Consider the following 9,558-nt stretch of genomic DNA (forward strand, 5'->3'; position numbering starts at 1 on the left):
AGACTGGCAGTAGTGGCATAGTTCAGAGTCCTGGTCTAAACAAAATCCCTTTCAGTAAGTGCTGGGTTCCTCCTCTATGTTGAGCCAGTGCTCTGGGTACCTTCCCCGGATACCACCACCAAACAGAAGTGTGCCAGGGTCTAGGGAAAGGATTGTCTGCATATTCTCACAGTACCTGTAGTGAAATGCTGCTGGTCAGAACATAAAATCTCACAACTGTCTTTAAAAACAGGCTGACAGTTTCTTATAGCTATGCACACAACTACAATTTGACAGCAATATAACTTAAGATATATCGAAGAAAAAATTAAAAATTTATGTTGAGAAAAAAGTGGTACAGAAATGTGTATATATAAGCTTTATTAACAACATTCATAGCTAACAGTAGTGAAAAGGAAAATATCCTAATGCAATGTATCTCTATGCTAATAAAAGATACTACATAAAACTTCATGTTATTTAAAATGTCTCAGTGGAATATAAAGAAAACAGCGTAGTAATGAAGGCAGACTATGGCTTCTCCATGATTCTTAAGGCCTTTCTCTTCTATAGTTTGTTCAGTGAGGCTTGAGGAGTAAGGAAAGACATTGTCACATTTCTTACATTCACAAGACTTATCTGCAATGTGAGATCTATTATGCTTTATAAAGCTTAATGTCTGACTAAAGGCTTGGCCACTTTCATTTAGGAAGTCTTTCTCTACTGTGAGTTTTCATATGATTTGTGAGATGTGAGGACCGACTAAAGGCTCTGCCACATTCATCACATTCATAAGGCCTTTCTCCACTGTGAATTCCCTTATGAACTGTCAGGTGTGAGGACAGAATGAAAGCTCTGCCATTACATTACATTCATAAGATCTGTCTTCACTGTGGGTTCTCTTGTGCATTGAGAGACTTGCTGGATGACTAAAGGCTCTGCCACATTTGTTACATTCATAAGGTCTCTCTCCACTGTGAGTGAGTTTATGAATTGTGAGGTATGAGGACCTACTAAAGGCTTTACCACAGTCGTTACACTCATAAGGCCTCTCTCCACTGTGAGTTCTCATATGATTTGTAAGGACTGAGGACTGACTAAAGGCTTTGCCACATTCATTACATTCATAAAGCCTCTCTCCATTGTGAGACTGCTTATGATTTATGAGGGTTGATGAGTGACTAAAGGCTTTACCACATTCATTACATTTATAAGGCCTTTCTCCACTATGAGATCTCTTGTGATATTTAAGATCTGAGGGGAGAATAAAGGCTTTACCACATTCATCACATTCATGAGGCCTCTCTCCACTGTGAGTTCTCTTATGAACTGTGAGCTCTGAGGAGAGAATGAAAGCTTTACCACATTCATTACATTCATAAGGTCGCTCTCCACTGTGAGTTCTCTTATGATATTTGAATCTTGAGAACCAACTAAAGGCTTTACCACAGTCGTTACATTCATAAGGCCTCTCTCCACTGTGAGTTCTCATATGTATTGTGAGGTCTGAGGACTGACTAAAGGCTTTATCACAGTTATTACATTCATAATGTCTCTCTACTGTGAGTTCTCGTAAGCTTTGTGAGGTATGAGGACTGACTAAAGGCTTTACCACACTCATTACATTCATAAGGCCTCTCTCCACTGTGAGTTCTCATATGCTTTGTGAGGTCTGAGGACTGACTAAAGGCTTTATCACAGTTATTACATTCATAATGTCTCTCTCCACTGTGAGTTCTCGTAAGCTTTGTGAGGTCTGAGGACTGACTAAAGGCTTTACCACACTCATTACATTCATAAGGCCTCTTTCCACTGTGAGTTCTCATATGCTTTGTGAGGTCTGAGGACTGACTAAAGGCTTTACCACACTCATTATATTCATAAGGCCTCTCTCCACTGTGAGTTCTCATATGCATTGTGAGGTCTGAGGACCAACTAAAGGATTTACCACAGTCATTACATTCATAAGGCCTCTCTCCACTGTGAGTTCTCACATGCTTTGTGAGGTCTGAGGATATACTAAAAGCTTTGCCACAGTCATTACATTCATAGAATTTCTTTTTGGTAAGAATTCTCACAGGAGAGTTTCTGTTGCCCTCTCCACATTCCTTACACTGGTTGGCTCTGCATCCGTTGTGATGATCTAGTGAAGAAATATTCTGGAAGGATTTTTCACACTTACAGCCTTAAATGAGACATGTGTACATAGGTCTTTTGAACACAGAAATACTAGGAATTTGGCTGAAACTTTCTCCAAATTTATTCTTTTCATTTCTTTCAGAGACAGTCTTTGCCTTATGTTTTCTGTGAGAAATAGGCAGTAAAAATAAATTCGTCACAATTTCTCCATTACAACAGAAAGAGACGTGAGATTTTTTCCACCCCAAATGGGTTCACATATCATATTTAATTACCTGGAAGTGATGTTACAAAAATATGTGACTTATGTAAAATTGGTTGTAAGTAAAACATGTTTCAAATACTGAATATATGACTCACATTTTAAAAATAACTTATTGTGAAAGTTCTGTTAACACACAAAATTAGATTTGGCTTTATAGCCTAAGATGCCTAAGGAACCCTGGTAGCACTGTAGGACAAGCACTTGACTCTAAACGAAAGGTTGGTAGATCAACCTACTAACTGCTCCAAGGAAGAAAGATGAGGCTTTCTGCTCCTGTAAAGATTTACACCTTTGGAAATCCTGTACACGGTGACAATGAGCCCGATTAGACTCTGCAGCAGTGGGAAAGAAGATACCTGGGTGACACAAAGTTTTGTGCTCCACTGCTAAGCTAAGACGGAGCTCTGGTAGCATAGTGACTGCAAATCAGGCTGCGAACCTCAGGGTTAACAGTTTGAAACTACCAGCTGTTCTGGAGAACAAAGATGAGGCTTTCTGCTCCTGTAAAGGGTCTCTATGAGTCAGAACTGATTCCACAGCACATAACAACAACAACAACACTAAGCTAAGGAGGCCTGGTAGGGTATAGTAGAATAGGGACTGAACTAAACGCAAAGCTGTCCGTTCAAACACAACAGAAGCTTTTTGAAAACTCTATACAAAGTCTAACATAATTCACAACCAACTTAACAGCAGGTTAACAACAGCAATAAAAACTAAGCTAAAGTTGGCTGTTCGAACAAACCCACTGGTACAGCCATGAATCAGAAACGACTCAACACATACACAGAGAGAGTTCTGGTGTGGCACTGCAGGATAATGTGCTGGACTGCAAGGTCAGTTTGAGCCACAAGTTCAAACCCATCAGCAGCTTCTCAGAAACTAAATATAGTGTTGCTCTGAATTGGAACCACTTCAACAGCACTTAAAAACATACACACAAACACACACACACACTCATATGTTGCTGTTGACAAGTTCTGCTGAGATGGTTCCAATTCATAGTAACCCTGGGAGGGTTTTGGAGAAGCTGCTGGTGGTTTGCAGTCTAGTGACTGCACCGTGCCACAAAAGAAAGGCATTTATATATAACTATACATATGTTGTTGTTAAGGACCATGGAGTCGGTTCCGACTCACAGTGTCCCTGCACAGGGTTTTATACATTTATATATATTTGTTGTTGTTGTTTAGTGCCGTCGAGTCGGTTCTGACCCATAGCGACCCTGTACAGGGTTTCCGAGGGTGTAAATCTTTACGGGAGTAGAAAGCTTCATCTTTCTCCCACGGAGCAGCTGGTAGCTTTGAACCGCTGACCTTAAGGGTCACAGCCCAATTTGTAACCACTACACTACCAGAGCTCCATATATATATATTGTTGTTATGTGCCGTGGAGTTGGTTCCGACTCACAGTGACCCTGCACAGGGCTTTATATATTTATAAATATATGTTTTTGTGGTGTGCCATGGAGTCGGTTCCGACTCACAGTGACTTTGCACAGGGTTTTATATATTTATATATTTACGTTGTTGTTAAATACTATGGAGTCGGTTCCGATTCACAGTGACCCTGCACAGGGTTTCTGAGGCTGAAAATCTTTACGGGAGCAGAAAGCCTCATCTTTCTCCCACGGAACTGCTGGGAGTTTCAAACTGCTGACCTTGAGGTTCGCAGCCCGATTCATAACCACTATACTACCAGAGAAAACAATGTATCTGTTCAAGTATACACCACTTGCACACCATCTACTCACCATAACACATCTACACACACACACACACACACACACACACACACACACACACTTCTGTTATGTCCATTTGGATTCAAAGTTTTTCATTAATACAGAGTAAAGCTGATCCTTAGGGTTTCCAGGGCTGTATATCTTTACAGAATCTGACTGCCTTGTGTTTTTCCTATGGTGCTGGTGGATTTGAACCACTGGCCTTTCATTTTGCAGCTTAACCCACTTCTCCATTAGGGCTTTTATATATATGAAGGGACTTCAGACAGTTTGTGGAAAATGGAACTAAAAGATAATCGAGTTTTTCCACAAGGTTTTGAAACCGTCTTTGTGTGTGTAGGTATGTGTATACATATATGTGTGTATAGGTATGTGCATGTGCACGTATATGGATCCCTCTTATCGTAGGTTTGTGTTATGTGTAGTTAAGAGCATTGAGGGGTCCAGCTCCATAGGAAAACCACAAGGCAGTCAGCTTCTGTAAAGACAGACAGCCCTGGAAACCCTAAGGATTACTTTTACTCTGTATTAATGAAACACTCTGAGTCCAAATGGACACAACAGAAGTGGATCTGTGTGTAGATGTGTTAATGGGGATTAGATGGTTTGCAGATGGTGTTTACATGAACAGATATGTTTTTTTCAGGTGCTGTCAAGATAGTGACCACATGTGACAGACCAGAACTGTCCCAGCAGGTGTTCTTGGCAGTATTATAGATACAGATCACCACGTATTTCTCTCAAACTCTCACCGGATGAATTTGAATGGACAACTGTTTGGTTAGCAGTCAAATACTTGATCATTTGTGCCAGCTGACCTCCTAACTTGAAACACTAGAATGCCCTGATAACAAATGACTTTCTTCAGACTCTCTCCAGTGAATGACACTCACCTGACAGGTGTGCAAGGGAATTTCTTCAGAGTTTCAAAGCCATATGCATTACAGAGTTTTTGTAACATGGAGGGCCAGCAGAGATTTTCCATAAGTTTTACGACTGTATCTTCAGCATTTAGGATTTCTGGATCAGTACCATTTTGAGATGCTGGTCAAATAATTCAAATTCAAGTTCAAAGTACAAAACAAAAAGGACACGTGTTAGCCAGAGAGAAAAATCAGCTGTGAGTACAGAAAATACTGTCACATTTAATAGCTTCAATACTTTGAGAAGGGTCAAACAGCAATTTACTATGAAAGACTTCTGTGAAGATTGGCAGTCAAAGTAGAAAATTAGGGTGTAATTTTTATTGTTGTTAAGTGCAGTTTAGTCCGTTCTTCCTCACAGTGACCCCGTATAAGGCTTCTGAGGAACAGCTGTTGAATTTGAACCACCAAACTTGCAGTTCAAACCAATCTTGCAGTCCAATGCATTAACCCACAGTACCACACCAGGACTCCATGGTGTAATTAGATGCGTAAAATAAAAATGTAGTGGATACAAGGCACATGTAACATGAAAATAAGTACAGGGGGAACGATCTTCCTCCAACAAAACAGGTGGTTTTTATTGATGAATGTCAACAATGTCAGTTATCAGTGAAGATCCTTTTCCTCAACCAAAGAGCCCCATTCTAACTCATTTATAAAAATCCCATTCCTGGAGGCCGAGTCTAATGGTGAACTATGTAAAAAGCTGTGCAGACTTGCTCCAGTAATAACACGGAATAAGTGGAAAAAAACAGGTTTGAAAGACAGTCCCCGAAATCTGAACTTCAGTGATTGAAGTGAACGAAGTGATCGAAGGATTACCAGGAGCAAAATTTGGATCATATGCAAGGAAGGAGGTGACTTCTAATTTGCGGGGGCCAGGGAGTCCTGGTGCAGACATTCTGAACAAGAAATAGTGTCTGCAAAGCCAAGAGAGCAGTCCCATTGCAGGGGTCTGAAGGATCACAAAGTAAAGGTGCAAGCATTTTTTTCTTGTTCTTTTGTTTTCCTCTGTATGTCCACCTCCTCTATGGGGACAATGATCAAGTGGACACCCTCAGGGAAGGTTCTGCTAAGCATGTGTGCAAAGATCTGCACAGCAATGATCCACACAGCAAGGATCATTGGGTGCAGAATCAAAGAAGGGGGAGGAGTCAACAGGGAGATCTTGCAAAAGGAGTGTCTTCCAAAGCAAGTCTGGACAGCCATGGGTTGGTTCTCACAAAGAGAAACACCTGAATGGACTTGAGGTGAGAAGGAAGAAAAAACAAGAAAAAAGGCCAAAAACAAAACCTTGGTTTTTATGGTAAGCACAAGGGGAACATCTCAAAATTTCCCAGGCACCTTTGAAGGCAAGAAGCCATAGAGGAACGCTAAAGTCTTACTCGTATTTTGCTATGCTTTTTGTTGGTTTGTTTGGCGCTATTATGGACTTGGTGTCTAGACTGTGTTTGGTTTTGTTTTTTCCCGGTACCTCTTCTGTTATCGTGGAGAGCACTCTTTATCTTCTTGCCTTACAAACAAGAGACACCAATTGTGGTCATACAGCCAAGCTATAATCACACCCTTTAATATCACACTAGCTGGGCAAGAAATAACACCTGCTATACATCAGAGCACTATAAAAAACCAATACCTGCTAAAAATACATTGAACTGAACAGCAAGAAAAGCGAAAAGAGAAGCCCATCTCCTGACCACATCTACCAGAAGGCAATCGGAGAGAGCTTAGGAATACAACAACATACATTCATCCAATTATTAAAAACACAATACTACAATGCCTAAAAGGGAAAAGAAAATTTTTGCTCATGTGAAGATACAAGACAGAGTTGCTCAAACAAATGAGCAAGAGAGAGACAAAAAAATTTGCATTACAAGCAGAGCAGGCTTTGGAAATTCCTGATAAGAATTCAGGAGAATGATACTGGGGTGCATCAAATTTTCCATAGAAAGCTCAAGGAAATTAAGTCACACAAGCACTACAGGAACAATCAAATAAGATGGATACAGCATTAGAAACAATATAAAACCTGCACAAAGAGGTCCACATGATCAACATTAAAATATCAGAAATGGACAATACACTGAAAGGGCAAACAAGTAGAATTGAAGTGATGGACGTCAGAAGCAATGAGCATGATGCTGAATCTCTCAATACATATAACTAAGAAGAGAAAGGAGAAAAAATGATAAAAATCTGAAACAAAACCTTAAGATTTGTGTGTAGCAACATGAAGAGAAACAACTTATGGGTGTTTGGAATGCCAGAACAAGAAGAATCAAAGCAAACCAGTTGTAGATTTTCTCTAAGAAAATTTCCCTAACATCCAGAGAAACAAAAAGATAAGCATTTAAGAAGCTTAATGAACCCCAGGGAGGATAAACCCCAAAATAAAATCACTAAGACATATCAGAACCAAAATCTCCAAAATCAAACACAAGGAAAAAGTCCTGAAAGCAGATAGGGAAAAGAGAAGAGTTACTTACAAAATAACTGGCAACAAACAATTCAATCTTCTTCAAAAGTTCTATCATGCTATCTTCAGCATCGTTTCTATTACCAAGGCCATATTTTTCCAACAACTGATCTTTCCTCTTTGTTTCCAAGCTTTATATTCCAATTATCAGCAATTACCAATACATATTGTTTGCATGCTTGATCAATTTCAGACTGAAGAAGTTGATAGAATTCTTTAATTTTATCATCACTGGCTTTAGTGGTAGGTGTGAACATTTGAATAACAGGTGTATTCACTGGTCTTCCTCTAGGCATAGGGATATCATCCTATCACAGACAACACTGTACTTCAAGATAGGTAATGAAATGTTCTTGTTGATGAAAGTGATGCCACTCCTCTTCAATTTGGCGATTCTGGCATAGTAAATCACATGGTTGTCATAATAAAAAATCACCAATACCAGTCCATTTCAGTTTTCTAAATGCCTAGGATATTGATGTTTATGTATTCCACTTCACTTCTGACAACTTCCAATTTTCCAAGAATCGTACTTCATATAGTCCATGTTCCTAATAGTAACAAAATAGTTATAGGGAGTCATATTGGGTGTCTTACATCAGATTTCACCCCTCTTCTAGCTTCTGTTCAGACTTTCTCCCAGCAAGCACTTGATCCACTTATTTATCCTTTATTCTGAATCTCAGAGTTCGGGGACCATCCTACTAGTTGGTTTCATCTTTTTTCCCACTCTTTGCTGAATAAGGTCTGCATAGTCTTTCTGCCTAGTTTGCCATCGAGACCTAACTATCATCAGTTCTTGATCATATGCTACACCCTCCTGAAATGGTTGAATGTTGACCAGTGACTTTTCGGGCAGTGACTATACAGATATTCCTTCTATCTCCTGTAGATTTTTCTTGTGTTCTCAGTATTTTACTCATAGAATCCTTCAATATTGTTTTCTTTTCAGTAGTTTAACATTGAGTAATAATCAGGTGACATAGTGGTTATAAATCAGGCTGCAAACTGCAAGGGCAGCAGTTTGAAACTACCAGCTGTCCCACAGGAGAAAGATTAGGCTTTCTGCTCCCATAAAGATTTACAGCCTCGGAAACCCTGTACAGGGTCGCTATGAGTCAGAACCAACTCCACAGTGCTGGGAGTGGCCGATGAGGGTAGAGGACAGCTTCGATTTACCGCTTGACACAGTTCCGGTAGATAGTAAGAGTGGTCTGGAAAAACATAGCTCTCAGAAGTTGTTTTATACCTTCTCTATAGAGTATTCTTAATTTTTACTTATAAAAATATATAATTTGGCAACATTCACAGCTTTTACTATGAGTATTACAAACCTTAAGAAAAACTAGCTTAGCAGCAGTTGCTTTCAGCCTTGGTGGATTGAATACAAAGAGAAATTGTGTAAATTACTCCTTCTCATAGAAAACCTAAGTAATTGCATTTGTGAGGCCACAAAAGCAAATAGTATATTAAAGTCAAGGCCTCACCACATTCAGTCACTAACTAGAATTCACAAACCCCTACATACAGACACCTGCGTCAACAAGTAGACAATAATGAACTTAAGTGAAGAATAGTTTTGACTTAATAATCTATACTTCTTGCAGCAAGTAGCCAGGTTGGGCTTTAAGCCACATAGCTTCCAAGTGATTTAATGAATACCTTTATTATGAAAATAATAGCACATTATGTAGGATAGAAAGTTTATAATCTTTTAGAAGAAACAAGGAGAAACAGTTTTATCTCATACTGGGAAAGAACATGAAGGTCAGTCTGAACATCACAGAGTATTCTTGTTAAAGTTGCCTAATGACCAGGTGCAAGACTGTTGTGACTAACTGTGTAATAATTCAAGAAATGATAAAAGTGTCAATGCATGTACTGTGTAATTTTAAGTATAAAAAATAAAGACTTGCTGAGCTGGGCTGGGAGAGCTGGCAGAAGGAACTGGCAGAGCAAGGTGGCAGAAGAAGCAGAGAGCAGGAGGGAGAAGGGAGAGGGAAGACAGCAGAGAGAACAGACAGCA

General features: G+C 39.6%; 1 pseudogene; it reads right to left on the reverse strand.

The window, feature by feature from the left end:
- Positions 1-680: 680 nt before the first annotated feature.
- The window catches only part of LOC102824584, a 16,458-nt pseudogene continuing 7,580 nt past the window's right edge, over positions 681-9,558 (reverse strand).

The sequence above is a fragment of the Chrysochloris asiatica genome, unplaced genomic scaffold (assembly GCF_000296735.1).
Source record: "Chrysochloris asiatica unplaced genomic scaffold, ChrAsi1.0 scaffold00679, whole genome shotgun sequence".
NCBI classification, from domain to species: domain Eukaryota; kingdom Metazoa; phylum Chordata; class Mammalia; order Afrosoricida; family Chrysochloridae; genus Chrysochloris; species Chrysochloris asiatica.